The sequence below is a fragment of the Ambystoma mexicanum genome, chromosome 4q (genome assembly GCF_040938575.1).
Source record: "Ambystoma mexicanum isolate Mex_15411 chromosome 4q, UKY_AmexF1_1, whole genome shotgun sequence".
NCBI lineage: Eukaryota > Metazoa > Chordata > Amphibia > Caudata > Ambystomatidae > Ambystoma > Ambystoma mexicanum.
Window position 1 is genome coordinate 527822536 of NC_090928.1, and position 15212 is coordinate 527837747.

Here is a 15212-nt window from a genome sequence, read left to right on the forward strand (position 1 = left end):
GGGGCTCGAACCCACGACCCTGAGATTAAGAGTCTCATGCTCTACCGACTGAGCTAGCCGGGCTCCTTTGGATGCCTATAGTTTTCTTCCCTATCCCTGCACTGCCGTTTTCCACAGATAGGATGTATTTTTTTGGTCAAAAAGCACTACAATTTTAGTTGTTTTCGCCCAACGTGGGGCTCAAACCCACGACCCTGAGATTAAGAGTCTCATGCTCTACCGACTGAGCTAGCCGGGCTCCTTTGGATGCCTATAGTTTTCTTCCCTATCCCTGCACTGCCGTTTTCCACAGATAGGATGCTGTGTAATCATAGGCTCTGGTGGAGTTTGGAAAGAAAATACACATCAGCCAGAGGCAGAAATAGTCTAAGAAAGTATCAAACGCAATTACCAGTCAATATCAGAACGCATTGAAGAATATCAGGAAATAGCCGATTAAACCTGTGTGGAAAAAAGTCTTATTTGTGTTTTCTCCACTTTATTTTATAGTAAGATGATACATACTTTTTCTTTTACAGTGAATACATTAAGGTGTGGTATTGCCCCATTACACATCATCCAGACATGCATTCATATATTGCATGTTAACAATCAAAATATTGCAAATATTGTAAAGAGACTTTCAATTTCTATTTTTTTGGTCAAAAAGCACTAAAATTTTAGTTGTTTTCGCCCAACGTGGGGCTCGAACCCACGACCCTGAGATTAAGAGTCTCATGTGCTACCGACTGAGCAAGCCGGGATCCTTTGGATGCCCATAGTTTTCTTCCCTATCCCTGCACTGCCGTTTTCCACAGATAGGATGTATTTTTTTGGTCAAAAAGCACTACAATTTTAGTTGTTTTCGCCCAACGTGGGGCTCGAACCCACGACCCTGAGATTAAGAGTCTCATGCTCTACCGACTGAGCTAGCCGGGCTCCTTTGGATGCCTATAGTTTTCTTCCCTATCCCTGCACTGCCGTTTTCCACAGATAGGATGCTGTGTAATCATAGGCTCTGGTGGAGTTTGGAAAGAAAATACACATCAGCCAGAGGCAGAAATAGTCTAAGAAAGTATCAAACACAATTACCAGTCAATATCAGAACGCATTGAAGAATATCAGGAAATAGCCGATTAAACCTGTGTGGAAAAAAGTCTTATTTGTGTTTTCTCCACTTTATTTTATAGTAAGATGATACATACTTTTTCTTTTACAGTGAATACATTAAGGTGTGGTATTGCCCCATTACACATCATCCAGACATGCATTCATATATTGCATGTTAACAATCAAAATATTGCAAATATTGTAAAGAGACTTTCAATTTCTATTTTTTTGGTCAAAAAGCACTAAAATTTTAGTTGTTTTCGCCCAACGTGGGGCTCGAACCCACGACCCTGAGATTAAGAGTCTCATGCTCTACCGACTGAGCTAGCCGGGCTCCTTTGGATGCCTATAGTTTTCTTCCCTATCCCTGCACTGCCGTTTTCCACAGATAGGATGCTGTGTAATCATAGGCTCTGGTGGAGTTTGGAAAGAAAATACACATCAGCCAGAGGCAGAAATAGTCTAAGAAAGTATCAAACACAATTACCAGTCAATATCAGAACGCATTGAAGAATATCAGGAAATAGCCGATTAAACCTGTGTGGAAAAAAGTCTTATTTGTGATTTCTCCACTTTATTTTATAGTAAGATGATACATACTTTTTATTTTACAGTGAATACATTAAGGTGTGGTATTGCCCCATTACACATCATCCAGACATGCATTCATATATTGCATGTTAACAATCAAAATATTGCAAATATTGTAAAGAGACTTTCAATTTCTATTTTTTTGGTCAAAAAGCACTAAAATTTTAGTTGTTTTCGCCCAACGTTTTCTTCCCTATCCCTGCACTGCCGCTTTCCACAGATAGGATGTATTTGTTTGGTCAAAAAGCACTACAATATTAGTTGTTTTCGCCCAACGTGGGGCTCGAACCCACGACCCTGAGATTAAGAGTCTCATGCTCTACCGACTGAGCTAGCCGGGCTCCTTTGGATGCCTATAGTTTTCTTCCCTATCCCTGCACTGCCGTTTTCCACAGATAGGATGCTGTGTAATCATAGGCTCTGGTGGAGTTTGGAAAGAAAATACACATCAGCCAGAGGCAGAAATAGTCTAAGAAAGTATCAAACGCAATTACCAGTCAATATCAGAACGCATTGAAGAATATCAGGAAATAGCCGATTAAACCTGTGTGGAAAAAAGTCTTATTTGTGTTTTCTCCACTTTATTTTATAGTAAGATGATACATACTTTTTCTTTTACAGTGAATACATTAAGGTGTGGTATTGCCCCATTACACATCATCCAGACATGCATTCATATATTGCATGTTAACAATCAAAATATTGCAAATATTGTAAAGAGACTTTCAATTTCTATTTTTTTGGTCAAAAAGCACTAAAATTTTAGTTGTTTTCGCCCAACGTGGGGCTCGAACCCACGACCCTGAGATTAAGAGTCTCATGTGCTACCGACTGAGCAAGCCGGGATCCTTTGGATGCCCATAGTTTTCTTCCCTATCCCTGCACTGCCGTTTTCCACAGATAGGATGTATTTTTTTGGTCAAAAAGCACTACAATTTTAGTTGTTTTCGCCCAACGTGGGGCTCGAACCCACGACCCTGAGATTAAGAGTCTCATGCTCTACCGACTGAGCTAGCCGGGCTCCTTTGGATGCCTATAGTTTTCTTCCCTATCCCTGCACTGCCGTTTTCCACAGATAGGATGCTGTGTAATCATAGGCTCTGGTGGAGTTTGGAAAGAAAATACACATCAGCCAGAGGCAGAAATAGTCTAAGAAAGTATCAAACACAATTACCAGTCAATATCAGAACGCATTGAAGAATATCAGGAAATAGCCGATTAAACCTGTGTGGAAAAAAGTCTTATTTGTGTTTTCTCCACTTTATTTTATAGTAAGATGATACATACTTTTTCTTTTACAGTGAATACATTAAGGTGTGGTATTGCCCCATTACACATCATCCAGACATGCATTCATATATTGCATGTTAACAATCAAAATATTGCAAATATTGTAAAGAGACTTTCAATTTCTATTTTTTTGGTCAAAAAGCACTAAAATTTTAGTTGTTTTCGCCCAACGTGGGGTTCGAACCCACGACCCTGAGATTAAGAGTCTCATGCGCTACCGACTGAGCAAGCCGGGCTCCTTTGGATGCCCATAGTTTTCTTCCCTATCCCTGCACTGCCGTTTTCCACAGATAGGATGTATTTTTTTGGTCAAAAAGCACTACAATTTTAATTGTTTTCGCCCAACGTGGGGCTCGAACCCACGACCCTGAGATTAAGAGTCTCATGCTCTACCGACTGAGCTAGCCGGGCTCCTTTGGATGCCTATAGTTTTCTTCCCTATCCCTGCACTGCCGTTTTCCACAGATAGGATGCTGTGTAATCATAGGCTCTGGTGGAGTTTGGAAAGAAAATACACATCAGCCAGAGGCAGAAATAGTCTAAGAAAGTATCAAACACAATTACCAGTCAATATCAGAACGCATTGAAGAATATCAGGAAATAGCCGATTAAACCTGTGTGGAAAAAAGTCTTATTTGTGATTTCTCCACTTTATTTTATAGTAAGATGATACATACTTTTTCTTTTACAGTGAATACATTAAGGTGTGGTATTGCCCCATTACACATCATCCAGACATGCATTCATATATTGCATGTTAACAATGAAAATATTGCAAAGAGACTTTCAATTTCTATTTTTTTGGTCAAAAAGCACTACAATTTTAGTTGTTTTCGCCCAACGTGGTGCTCGAGCCCACGACCCTGAGATTAAGAGTCTCATGCTCTACCGACTGAGCTAGCCGGGCACCTTTGGATGCCTATAGTTTTCTTCCCTATCCCTGCACTGCCGCTTTCCACAGATAGGATGCTGTGTAATCATAGGCTCTGGTGGAGTTTGGAAAGAAAATACACATCAGCCAGAGGCAGAAATAGTCTAAGAAAGTATCAAACACAATTACCAGTCAATATCAGAACGCATTGAAGAATATCAGGAAATAGCCGATTAAACCTGTGTGGAAAAAAGTCTTATTTGTGATTTCTCCACTTTATTTTATAGTAAGATGATACATACTTTTTCTTTTACAGTGAATACATTAAGGTGTGGTATTGCCCCATTACACATCATCCAGACATGCATTCATATATTGCATGTTAACAATCAAAATATTGCAAATATTGTAAAGAGACTTTCAATTTCTATTTTTTTGGTCAAAAAGCACTAACATTTTAGTTGTTTTCGCCCAACGTGGGGCTCGAACCCACGACCCTGAGATTAAGAGTCTCATGCGCTACCGACTGAGCAAGCCAGGCTCCTTTGGATGCCCATAGTTTTCTTCCCTATCCCTGCACTGCCGTTTTCCACAGATAGGATGTATTTTTTTGGTCAAAAAGCACTACAATTTTAGTTGTTTTCGCCCAACGTGGGGCTCGAACCCACGACCCTGAGATTAAGAGTCTCATGCTCTACCGACTGAGCTAGCCGGGCTCCTTTGGATGCCTCTAGTTTTCTTCCCTATCCCTGCACTGCCGTTTTCCACAGATAGGATGCTGTGTAATCATAGGCTCTGGTGGAGTTTGGAAAGAAAATACACATCAGCCAGAGGCAGAAATAGTCTAAGAAAGTATCAAACACAATTACCAGTCAATATCGGAACGCATTGAAGAATATCAGGAAATAGCCGATTAAACCTGTGTGGAAAAAAGTCTTATTTGTGTTTTCTCCACTTTATTTTATAGTAAGATGATACATACTTTTTCTTTTACAGTGAATACATTAAGGTGTGGTATTGCCCCATTACACATCATCCAGACATGCATTCATATATTGCATGTTAACAATCAAAATATTGCAAATATTGTAAAGAGACTTTCAATTTCTATTTTTTTGGTCAAAAAGCACTAAAATTTTAGTTGTTTTCGCCCAACGTTTTCTTCCCTATCCCTGCACTGCCGCTTTCCACAGATAAGATGTATTTTTTTGGTCAAAAAGCACTACAATTTTAGTTGTTTTCACCCAACGTGGGGCTCGAACCCACGACCCTGAGATTAAGAGTCTCATGCTCTACCGACTGAGCTAGCCGGGCTCCTTTGGATACCTATAGTTTTCTTCCCTATCCCTGCACTGCCGTTTTCCACAGATAGGATGTATTTTTTTGGTCAAAAAGCACTACATTTTTAGTTGTTTTCGCCCAACGTGGGGCTCGAACCCACGACCCTGAGATTAAGAGTCTCATGCTCTACCGACTGAGCTAGCCGGGCTCCTTTGGATGCCTATAGTTTTCTTCCCTATCCCTGCACTGCCGTTTTCCAAAGATAGGATGCTGTGTAATCATAGGCTCTGGTGGAGTTTGGAAAGAAAATACACATCAGCCAGAGGCAGAAATACTCTAAGAAAGTATCAAACACAATTACCAGTCAATATCAGAACGCATTGAAGAATATCAGGAAATAGCCGATTAAACCTGTGTGGAAAAAAGTCTTATTTGTGATTTCTCCACTTTATTTTATAGTAAGATGATACATACTTTTTCTTTTACAGTGAATACATTAAGGTGTGGTATTGCCCCATTACACATCATCCAGACATGCATTCATATATTGCATGTTAACAATCAAAATATTGCAAATATTGTAAAGAGACTTTCAATTTCTATTTTTTTGGTCAAAAAGCACTAAAATTTTAGTTGTTTTCGCCCAACGTTTTCTTCCCTATCCCTGCACTGCCGCTTTCCACAGATAGGATGTATTTGTTTGGTCAAAAAGCACTACAATTTTAGTTGTTTTCGCCCAACGTGGGGCTCGAACCCACGACCCTGAGATTAAGAGTCTCATGCTCTACCGACTGAGCTAGCCGGGCTCTTTTGGATGCCTATAGTTTTCTTCCCTATCCCTGCACTGCCGTTTTCCACAGATAGGATGCTGTGTAATCATAGGCTCTGGTGGAGTTTGGAAAGAAAATACACATCAGCCAGAGGCAGAAATAGTCTAAGAAAGTATCAAACACAATTACCAGTCAATATCAGAACGCATTGAAGAATATCAGGAAATAGCCGATTAAACCTGTGTGGAAAAAAGTCTTATTTGTGTTTTCTCCACTTTATTTTATAGTAAGATGATACATACTTTTTCTTTTACAGTGAATACATTAAGGTGTGGTATTTCCCCATTACACATCATCCAGACATGCATTCATATATTGCATGTTAACAATCAAAATATTGCAAATATTGTAAAGAGACTTTCAATTTCTATTTTTTTGGTCAAAAAGCACTAAAATTTTAGTTGTTTTCGCCCAACGTGGGGCTCGAACCCACGACCCTGAGATTAAGAGTCTCATGCGCTACCGACTGAGCAAGCCGGGCTCCTTTGGATGCCCATAGTTTTCTTCCCTATCCCTGCACTGCCGTTTTCCACAGATAGGATGTATTTTTTTGGTCAAAAAGCACTACAATTTTAGTTGTTTTCGCCCAACGTGGGGCTCGAACCCAGGACCCAGAGATTAAGAGTCTCATGCTCTACCGACTGAGCTAGCCGGGCTCCTTTGGATGCCTATAGTTTTCTTCCCTATCCCTGCACTGCCGTTTTCCACAGATAGGATGCTGTGTCATCATAGGTGGAGTTTGGAAAGAAATACACATCAGCCAGAGGCAGAAATAGTCTAAGAAAGTATCAAACACAATTACCAGTCAATATCAGAAGGCATTGAAGAATATCAGGAAATAGCCGATTAAACCTGTGTGGAAAAAAGTCTTATTTGTGATTTCTCCACTTTATTTTATAGTAAGATGATACATACTTTTTCTTTTACAGTGAATACATTAAGGTGTGGTATTGCCCCATTACACATCATCCAGACATGCATTCATATATTGCATGTTAACAATGAAAATATTGCAAAGAGACTTTCAATTTCTATTTTTTTGGTCAAAAAGCACTACAATTTTAGTTGTTTTCGCCCAACGTGGGGCTCGAACCCACGACCCTGAGATTAAGAGTCTCATGCTCTACCGACTGAGCTAGCCGGGCTCCTTTGGGTGCCTATAGTTTTCTTCCCTATTCCTGCACTGCTGTTTTCCACAGATAGGATGTATTTTTTTGGTCAAAAAGCACTACAATTTTAGTTGTTTTCGCCCAACGTGGGGCTCGAACCCACGACCCTGAGATTAAGAGTCTCATGCTCTACCGACTGAGCTAGCCGGGCTCCTTTGGATGCCTATAGTTTTCTTCCCTATCCCTGCACTGCCGTTTTCCACAGATAGGATGCTGTGTAATCATAGGCTCTGGTGGAGTTTGGAAAGAAAATACACATCAGCCAGAGGCAGAAATAGTCTAAGAAAGTATCAAACACAATTAATAGTCAATATCAGAACACATTGAAGAATATCAGGAAATAGCCGATTAAACCTGTGTGGAAAAAAGTCTTATTTGTGTTTTCTCCACTTTATTTTATAGTAAGATGATACATACTTTTTCTTTTACAGTGAATACATTAAGGTGTGGTATTGCCCCATTACACATCATCCAGACATGCATTCATATATTGCATGTTAACAATCAAAATATTGCAAATATTGTAAAGAGACTTTCAATTTCTATTTTTTTGGTCAAAAAGCACTAAAATTTTAGTTGTTTTCGCCCAACATTTTCTTCCCTATCCCTGCACTGCCGCTTTCCACAGATAGGATGTATTTGTTTGGTCAAAAAGCACTACAATTTTAGTTGTTTTCGCCAAACGTGGGGCTCGAACCCACGACCCTGAGATTAAGAGTCTCATGCTCTACCGACTGAGCTAGCCGGGCTCCTTTGGGTGCCTATAGTTTTCTTCCCTATCCCTGCACTGCCGTTTTCCACAGATAGGATGCTGTGTAATCATAGGCTCTGGTGGAGTTTGGAAAGAAAATACACATCAGCCAGAGGCAGAAATAGTCTAAGAAAGTATCAAACACAATTTCCAGTCAATATCAGAACGCATTGAAGAATATCAGGAAATAGCCGATTAAACCTGTGTGGAAACAAGTCTTATTTGTGTTTTCTCCACTTTATTTTATAGTAAGATGATACATACTTTTTCTTTTACAGTGAATACATTAAGGTGTGGTATTGCCCCATTACACATCATCCAGACATGCATTCATATATTGCATGTTAACAATGAAAATATTGCAAATATTGTAAAGAGACTTTCAATTTCTATTTTTTTGGTCAAAAAGCACTACAATTTTAGTTGTTTTCGCCCAACGTGGGGCTCGAACCCACGACCCTGAGATTAAGAGTCTCATGCTCTACCGACCGAGCTAGCCAGGCTCCTTTGGATGCCTATAGTTTTCTTCCCTATCCCTGCACTGCCGTTTTCCACAGATAGGATGCTGTGTAATCATAGGCTCTGGTGGAGTTTGGAAAGAAAATACACATCAGCCAGAGGCAGAAATAGTCTAAGAAAGTATCAAACACAATTACCAGTCAATATCAGAACGCATTGAAGAATATCAGGAAATAGCCGATTAAACCTGTGTGGGAAAAAAGTCTTATTTGTGTTTTCTCCACTTTATTTTATAGTAAGATGATACATACTTTTTCTTTTACAGTGAATACATTAAGGTGTGGTATTGCCCCATTACACATCATCCAGACATGCATTCATATATTGCATGTTAACAATCAAAATATTGCAAATATTGTAAAGAGACTTTCAATTTCTATTTTTTTGGTCAAAAAGCACTAAAATTTTAGTTGTTTTCGCTCAACGTTTTCTTCCCTATCCCTGCACTGCCGCTTTCCACAGATAGGATGTATTTGTTTGGTCAAAAAGCACTACAATTTTAGTTGTTTTCGCCCAACGTGGGGCTCGAACCCACGACCCTGAGATTAAGAGTCTCATGCTCTACCGACTGAGCTAGCCGGGCTCCTTTGGATGCATATAGTTTTCTTCCCTATCCCTGCACTGCCGTTTTCCACAGATAGGATGTATTTTTTTGGTCAAAAAGCACTACAATTTTAGTTGTTTTCGCCCAACGTGGGGCTCCAACCCACGACCCTGATATTAAGAGTCTCATGCTCTACCGACTGAGCTAGCCGGGCTCCTTTGGATGCCTATAGTTTTCTTCCCTATCCCTGCACTGCCGTTTTCCACAGATAGGATGCTGTGTAATCATAGGCTCTGGTGGAGTTTGGAAAGAAAATACACATCAGCCAGAGGCAGAAATAGTCTAAGAAAGTATCAAACACAATTACCAGTCAATATCAGAACGCATTGAAGAATATCAGGAAATAGCCGATTAAACCTGTGTGGAAAAAAGTCTTATTTGTGTTTTCTCCACTTTATTTTATAGTAAGATGATACATACTTTTTCTTTTACAGTGAATACATTAAGGTGTGGTATTGCCCCATTACACATCATCCAGACATGCATTCATATATTGCATGTTAACAATCAAAATATTGCAAATATTGTAAAGAGACTTTCAATTTCTATTTTTTTGGTCAAAAAGCACTAAAATTTTAGTTGTTTTCGCCCAACGTGGGGCTCGAACCCACGACCCTGAGATTAAGAGTCTCATGCGCTACCTACTGAGCAAGCCGGGCTCCTTTGGATGCCCATAGTTTTCTTCCCTATCCCTGCACTGCCGTTTTCCACAGATAGGATGTATTTTTTTGGTCAAAAAGCACTACAATTTTAGTTGTTTTCGCCCAACGTGGGGCTCGAACCCACGACCCTGAGATTAAGAGTCTCATGCTCTACCGACTGAGCTAGCCGGGCTCCTTTGGATGCCTATAGTTTTCTTCCCTATCCCTGCACTGCCGTTTTCCACAGATGGGATGCTGTGTAATCATAGGCTCTGGTGGAGTTTGGAAAGAAAATACACATCAGCCAGAGGCAGAAACAGTCTAAGAAAGTATCAAACACAATTACCAGTCAATATCAGAACGCATTGAAGAATATCAGGAAATAGCCGATTAAACCTGTGTGGAAAAAAGTCTTATTTGTGATTTCTCCACTTTATTTTATAGTAAGATGATACATACTTTTTCTTTTACAGTGAATACATTAAGGTGTGGTATTGCCCCATTACACATCATCCAGACATGCATTCATATATTGCATGTTAACAATGAAAATATTGCAAAGAGACTTTCAATTTCTATTTTTTTGGTCAAAAAGCACTACAATTTTAGTTGTTTTCGCCCAACGTGGTGCTCGAGCCCACGACCCTGAGATTAAGAGTCTCATGCTCTACCGACTGAGCTAGCCGGGCACCTTTGGATGCCTATAGTTTTCTTCCCTATCCCTGCACTGCCGCTTTCCACAGATAGGATGCTGTGTAATCATAGGCTCTGGTGGAGTTTGGAAAGAAAATACACATCAGCCAGAGGCAGAAATAGTCTAAGAAAGTATCAAACACAATTACCAGTCAATATCAGAACGCATTGAAGAATATCAGGAAATAGCCGATTAAACCTGTGTGGAAAAAAGTCTTATTTGTGATTTCTCCACTTTATTTTATAGTAAGATGATACATACTTTTTCTTTTACAGTGAATACATTAAGGTGTGGTATTGCCCCATTACACATCATCCAGACATGCATTCATATATTGCATGTTAACAATCAAAATATTGCAAATATTGTAAAGAGACTTTCAATTTCTATTTTTTTGGTCAAAAAGCACTAACATTTTAGTTGTTTTCGCCCAACGTGGGGCTCGAACCCACAACCCTGAGATTAAGAGTCTCATGCGCTACCGACTGAGCAAGCTGGGCTCCTTTGGATGCCCATAGTTTTCTTCCCTATCCCTGCACTGCCGTTTTCCACAGATAGGATGTATTTTTTTGGTCAAAAAGCACTACAATTTTAGTTGTTTTCGCCCAACGTGGGGCTCGAACCCACGACCCTGAGATTAAGAGTCTCATGCTCTACTGACTGAGCTAGCCGGGCTCCTTTGGATGCCTCTAGTTTTCTTCCCTATCCCTGCACTGCCGTTTTCCACAGATAGGATGCTGTGTAATCATAGGCTCTGGTGGAGTTTGGAAAGAAAATACACATCAGCCAGAGGCAGAAATAGTCTAAGAAAGTATCAAACACAATTACCAGTCAATATCGGAACGCATTGAAGAATATCAGGAAATAGCCGATTAAACCTGTGTGGAAAAAAGTCTTATTTGTGTTTTCTCCACTTTATTTTATAGTAAGATGATACATACTTTTCTTTTACAGTGAATACATTAAGGTGTGGTATTGCCCCATTACACATCATCCAGACATGCATTCATATATTGCATGTTAACAATCAAAATATTGCAAATATTGTAAAGAGACTTTCAATTTCTATTTTTTTGGTCAAAAAGCACTAAGATTTTAGTTGTTTTCGCCCAACGTGGGGCTCGAACCCACGACCCTGAGATTAAGAGTCTCATGCGCTACCGACTGAGCAAGCCGGGCTCCTTTGGATGCCCATAGTTTTCTTCCCTATCCCTGCACTGCCGTTTTCCACAGATAGGATGTATTTGTTTCGTCAAAAAGCACTACAATTTTAGTTGTTTTCGCCCAACGTGGGGCTCGAACCCACGACCCTGAGATTAAGAGTCTCATGCTCTACCGACTGAGCTAGCCGGGCTCCTTTGGGTGCCTATAGTTTTCTTCCCTATCCCTGCACTGCCGTTTTCCACAGATAGGATGTATTTTTTTGGTCAAAAAGCACTACAATTTTAGTTGTTTTCGCCCAACGTGGCGCTCGAACCCACGACCCTGAGATTAAGAGTCTCATGCTCTACCGACTGAGCTAGCCGGGCTCCTTTGGATGCCTATAGTTTTCTTCCCTATCCCTGCACTGCCGTTTTCCACAGATAGGATGCTGTGTAATCATAGGCTCTGGTGGAGTTTGGAAAGAAAATACACATCAGCCAGAGGCAGAAATAGTCTAAGAAAGTATCAAACACAATTACCAGTCAATATCAGAACGCATTGAAGAATATCAGGAAATAGCCGATTAAACCTGTGTGGAAAAAAGTCTTATTTGTGTTTTCTCCACTTTATTTTATAGTAAGATGATACATACTTTTTCTTTTACAGTGAATACATTAAGGTGTGGTATTGCCCCATTACACATCATCCAGACATGCATTCATATATTGCATGTTAACAATCAAAATATTGCAAATATTGTAAAGAGACTTTCAATTTCTATTTTTTTGGTCAAAAAGCACTAAAATTTTAGTTGTTTTCGCCCAACATTTTCTTCCCTATCCCTGCACTGCCGCTTTCCACAGATAGGATGTATTTGTTTGGTCAAAAAGCACTACAATTTTAGTTGTTTTCGCCAAACGTGGGGCTCGAACCCACGACCCTGAGATTAAGAGTCTCATGCGCTACCGACTGAGCAAGCCGGGCTCCTTTGGATGCCCATAGTTTTCTTCCCTATCCCTGCACTGCCGTTTTCCACAGATAGGATGTATTTGTTTCGTCAAAAAGCACTACAATTTTAGTTGTTTTCGCGCAACGTGGGGCTCGAACCCACGACCCTGAGATTAAGAGTCTCATGCTCTACTGACTGAGCTAGCCGGGCTCCTTTGGGTGCCTATAGTTTTCTTCCCTATCCCTGCACTGCCGTTTTCCACAGATAGGATGTATTTTTTTGGTCAAAAAGCACTACAATTTTAGTTGTTTTCGCCCAACGTGGGGCTCGAACCCACGACCCTGAGATTAAGAGTCTCATGCTCTACCGACTGAGCTAGCCGGGCTCCTTTGGATGCCTATAGTTTTCTTCCCTATCCCTGCACTGCCGTTTTCCACAGATAGGATGCTGTGTAATCATAGGCTCTGGTGGAGTTTGGAAAGAAAATACACATCAGCCAGAGGCAGAAATAGTCTAAGAAAGTATCAAACACAATTACCAGTCAATATCAGAACGCATTGAAGAATATCAGGAAATAGCCGATTAAACCTGTGTGGAAAAAAGTCTTATTTGTGTTTTCTCCACTTTATTTTATAGTAAGATGATACATACTTTTTCTTTTACAGTGAATACATTAAGGTGTGGTATTGCCCCATTACACATCATCCAGACATGCATTCATATATTGCATGTTAACAATCAAAATATTGCAAATATTGTAAAGAGACTTTCAATTTCTATTTTTTTGGTCAAAAAGCACTAAAATTTTAGTTGTTTTCGCCCAACATTTTCTTCCCTATCCCTGCACTGCCGCTTTCCACAGATAGGATGTATTTGTTTGGTCAAAAAGCACTACAATTTTAGTTGTTTTCGCCAAACGTGGGGCTCGAACCCACGACCCTGAGATTAAGAGTCTCATGCTCTACCGACTGAGCTAGCCGGGCTTCTTTGGGTGCCTATAGTTTTCTTCCCTATCCCTGCACTGCCGTTTTCCACAGATAGGATGCTGTGTAATCATAGGCTCTGGTGGAGTTTGGAAAGAAAATACACATCAGCCAGAGGCAGAAATAGTCTAAGAAAGTATCAAACACAATTTCCAGTCAATATCAGAACGCATTGAAGAATATCAGGAAATAGCCGATTAAACCTGTGTGGAAACAAGACTTATTTGTGTTTTCTCCACTTTATTTTATAGTAAGATGATACATACTTTTTCTTTTACAGTGAATACATTAAGGTGTGGTATTGCCCCATTACACATCATCCAGACATGCATTCATATATTGCATGTTAACAATGAAAATATTGCAAATATTGTAAAGAGACTTTCAATTTCTATTTTTTTGGTCAAAAAGCACTAAAATTTTAGTTGTTTTCGCCCAACGTGGGGCTCGAACCCACGACCCTGAGATTAAGAGTCTCATGCTCTACCGACTGAGCTAGCCGGGCTCCTTTCGAAGCCTATAGTTTTCTTCCCTATCCCTGCACTGCCGTTTTCCACAGATAGGATGTATTTTTTTGGTCAAAAAGCACTACAATTTTAGTTGTTTTCGCCCAACGTGGGGCTCGAACCCACGACCCTGAGATTAAGAGTCTCATGCTCTACCGACCGAGCTAGCCAGGCTCCTTTGGATGCCTATAGTTTTCTTCCCTATCCCTGCACTGCCGTTTTCCACAGATAGGATGCTGTGTAATCATAGGCTCTGGTGGAGTTTGGAAAGAAAATACACATCAGCCAGAGGCAGAAATAGTCTAAGAAAGTATCAAACACAATTACCAGTCAATATCAGAACGCATTGAAGAATATCAGGAAATAGCCGATTAAACCTGTGTGGGAAAAAAGTCTTATTTGTGTTTTCTCCACTTTATTTTATAGTAAGATGATACATACTTTTTCTTTTACAGTGAATACATTAAGGTGTGGTATTGCCCCATTACACATCATCCAGACCTGCATTCATATATTGCATGTTAACAATCAAAATATTGCAAATATTGTAAAGAGACTTTCAATTTCTATTTTTTTGGTCAAAAAGCACTAAAATTTTAGTTGTTTTCGCTCAACGTTTTCTTCCCTATCCCTGCACTGCCGCTTTCCACAGATAGGATGTATTTGTTTGGTCAAAAAGCACTACAATTTTAGTTGTTTTCGCCCAACGTGGGGCTCGAACCCACGACCCTGAGATTAAGAGTCTCATGCTCTACCGACTGAGCTAGCCGGGCTCCTTTGGATGCCTATAGTTTTCTTCCCTATCCCTGCACTGCCGTTTTCCACAGATAGGATGTATTTTTTTGGTCAAAAAGCACTACAATTTTAGTTGTTTTCGCCCAACGTGGGGCTCCAACCCACGACCCTGATATTAAGAGTCTCATGCTCTACCGACTGAGCTAGCCGGGCTCCTTTGGATGCCTATAGTTTTCTTCCCTATCCCTGCACTGCCGTTTTCCACAGATAGGATGCTGTGTAATCATAGGCTCTGGTGGAGTTTGGAAAGAAAATACACATCAGCCAGAGGCAGAAATAGTCTAAGAAAGTATCAAACACAATTACCAGTCAATATCAGAACGCATTGAAGAATATCAGGAAATAGCCGATTAAACCTGTGTGGAAAAAAGTCTTATTTGTGTTTTCTCCACTTTATTTTATAGTAAGATGATACATACTTTTTCTTTTACAGTGAATACATTAAGGTGTGGTATTGCCCCATTACACATCATCCAGACATGCATTCATATATTGCATGTTAACAA

At 40.1% G+C, this 15212-nt stretch overlaps 16 non-coding genes across 16 annotated transcripts; all 16 read right to left on the reverse strand.

Moving 5' to 3' along the window:
* Nucleotides 1-845: 845 nt before the first annotated feature.
* On the reverse strand, nt 846-918 carry TRNAK-CUU (transfer RNA lysine (anticodon CUU)). Its single transcript has one exon. It is a non-coding gene; the product is annotated as a tRNA-Lys (tRNA).
* A 432-nt stretch (nt 919-1350) lies between these two features.
* Nucleotides 1351-1423, reverse strand: TRNAK-CUU (transfer RNA lysine (anticodon CUU)). The gene has a single exon. It is a non-coding gene; the product is annotated as a tRNA-Lys (tRNA).
* A 525-nt stretch (nt 1424-1948) lies between these two features.
* TRNAK-CUU (transfer RNA lysine (anticodon CUU)) lies at nt 1949-2021 on the reverse strand. Its single transcript has one exon. It is a non-coding gene; the product is annotated as a tRNA-Lys (tRNA).
* Nucleotides 2022-2628: 607 nt separating this feature from the next.
* On the reverse strand, nt 2629-2701 carry TRNAK-CUU (transfer RNA lysine (anticodon CUU)). The gene has a single exon. It is a non-coding gene; the product is annotated as a tRNA-Lys (tRNA).
* Nucleotides 2702-3308: 607 nt separating this feature from the next.
* Nucleotides 3309-3381, reverse strand: TRNAK-CUU (transfer RNA lysine (anticodon CUU)). Its single transcript has one exon. It is a non-coding gene; the product is annotated as a tRNA-Lys (tRNA).
* Nucleotides 3382-4484: 1103 nt separating this feature from the next.
* On the reverse strand, nt 4485-4557 carry TRNAK-CUU (transfer RNA lysine (anticodon CUU)). The gene has a single exon. It is a non-coding gene; the product is annotated as a tRNA-Lys (tRNA).
* A 700-nt stretch (nt 4558-5257) lies between these two features.
* TRNAK-CUU (transfer RNA lysine (anticodon CUU)) lies at nt 5258-5330 on the reverse strand. Its single transcript has one exon. It is a non-coding gene; the product is annotated as a tRNA-Lys (tRNA).
* Nucleotides 5331-5855: 525 nt separating this feature from the next.
* On the reverse strand, nt 5856-5928 carry TRNAK-CUU (transfer RNA lysine (anticodon CUU)). Its single transcript has one exon. It is a non-coding gene; the product is annotated as a tRNA-Lys (tRNA).
* A 1096-nt stretch (nt 5929-7024) lies between these two features.
* TRNAK-CUU (transfer RNA lysine (anticodon CUU)) lies at nt 7025-7097 on the reverse strand. Its single transcript has one exon. It is a non-coding gene; the product is annotated as a tRNA-Lys (tRNA).
* Nucleotides 7098-7199: 102 nt separating this feature from the next.
* TRNAK-CUU (transfer RNA lysine (anticodon CUU)) lies at nt 7200-7272 on the reverse strand. Its single transcript has one exon. It is a non-coding gene; the product is annotated as a tRNA-Lys (tRNA).
* A 1629-nt stretch (nt 7273-8901) lies between these two features.
* Nucleotides 8902-8974, reverse strand: TRNAK-CUU (transfer RNA lysine (anticodon CUU)). The gene has a single exon. It is a non-coding gene; the product is annotated as a tRNA-Lys (tRNA).
* Nucleotides 8975-9756: 782 nt separating this feature from the next.
* On the reverse strand, nt 9757-9829 carry TRNAK-CUU (transfer RNA lysine (anticodon CUU)). The gene has a single exon. It is a non-coding gene; the product is annotated as a tRNA-Lys (tRNA).
* Nucleotides 9830-11611: 1782 nt separating this feature from the next.
* On the reverse strand, nt 11612-11684 carry TRNAK-CUU (transfer RNA lysine (anticodon CUU)). Its single transcript has one exon. It is a non-coding gene; the product is annotated as a tRNA-Lys (tRNA).
* A 1050-nt stretch (nt 11685-12734) lies between these two features.
* Nucleotides 12735-12807, reverse strand: TRNAK-CUU (transfer RNA lysine (anticodon CUU)). Its single transcript has one exon. It is a non-coding gene; the product is annotated as a tRNA-Lys (tRNA).
* Nucleotides 12808-13837: 1030 nt separating this feature from the next.
* On the reverse strand, nt 13838-13910 carry TRNAK-CUU (transfer RNA lysine (anticodon CUU)). Its single transcript has one exon. It is a non-coding gene; the product is annotated as a tRNA-Lys (tRNA).
* Nucleotides 13911-14611: 701 nt separating this feature from the next.
* Nucleotides 14612-14684, reverse strand: TRNAK-CUU (transfer RNA lysine (anticodon CUU)). The gene has a single exon. It is a non-coding gene; the product is annotated as a tRNA-Lys (tRNA).
* Between the last annotated feature and the right edge of the window lie 528 nt (nt 14685-15212).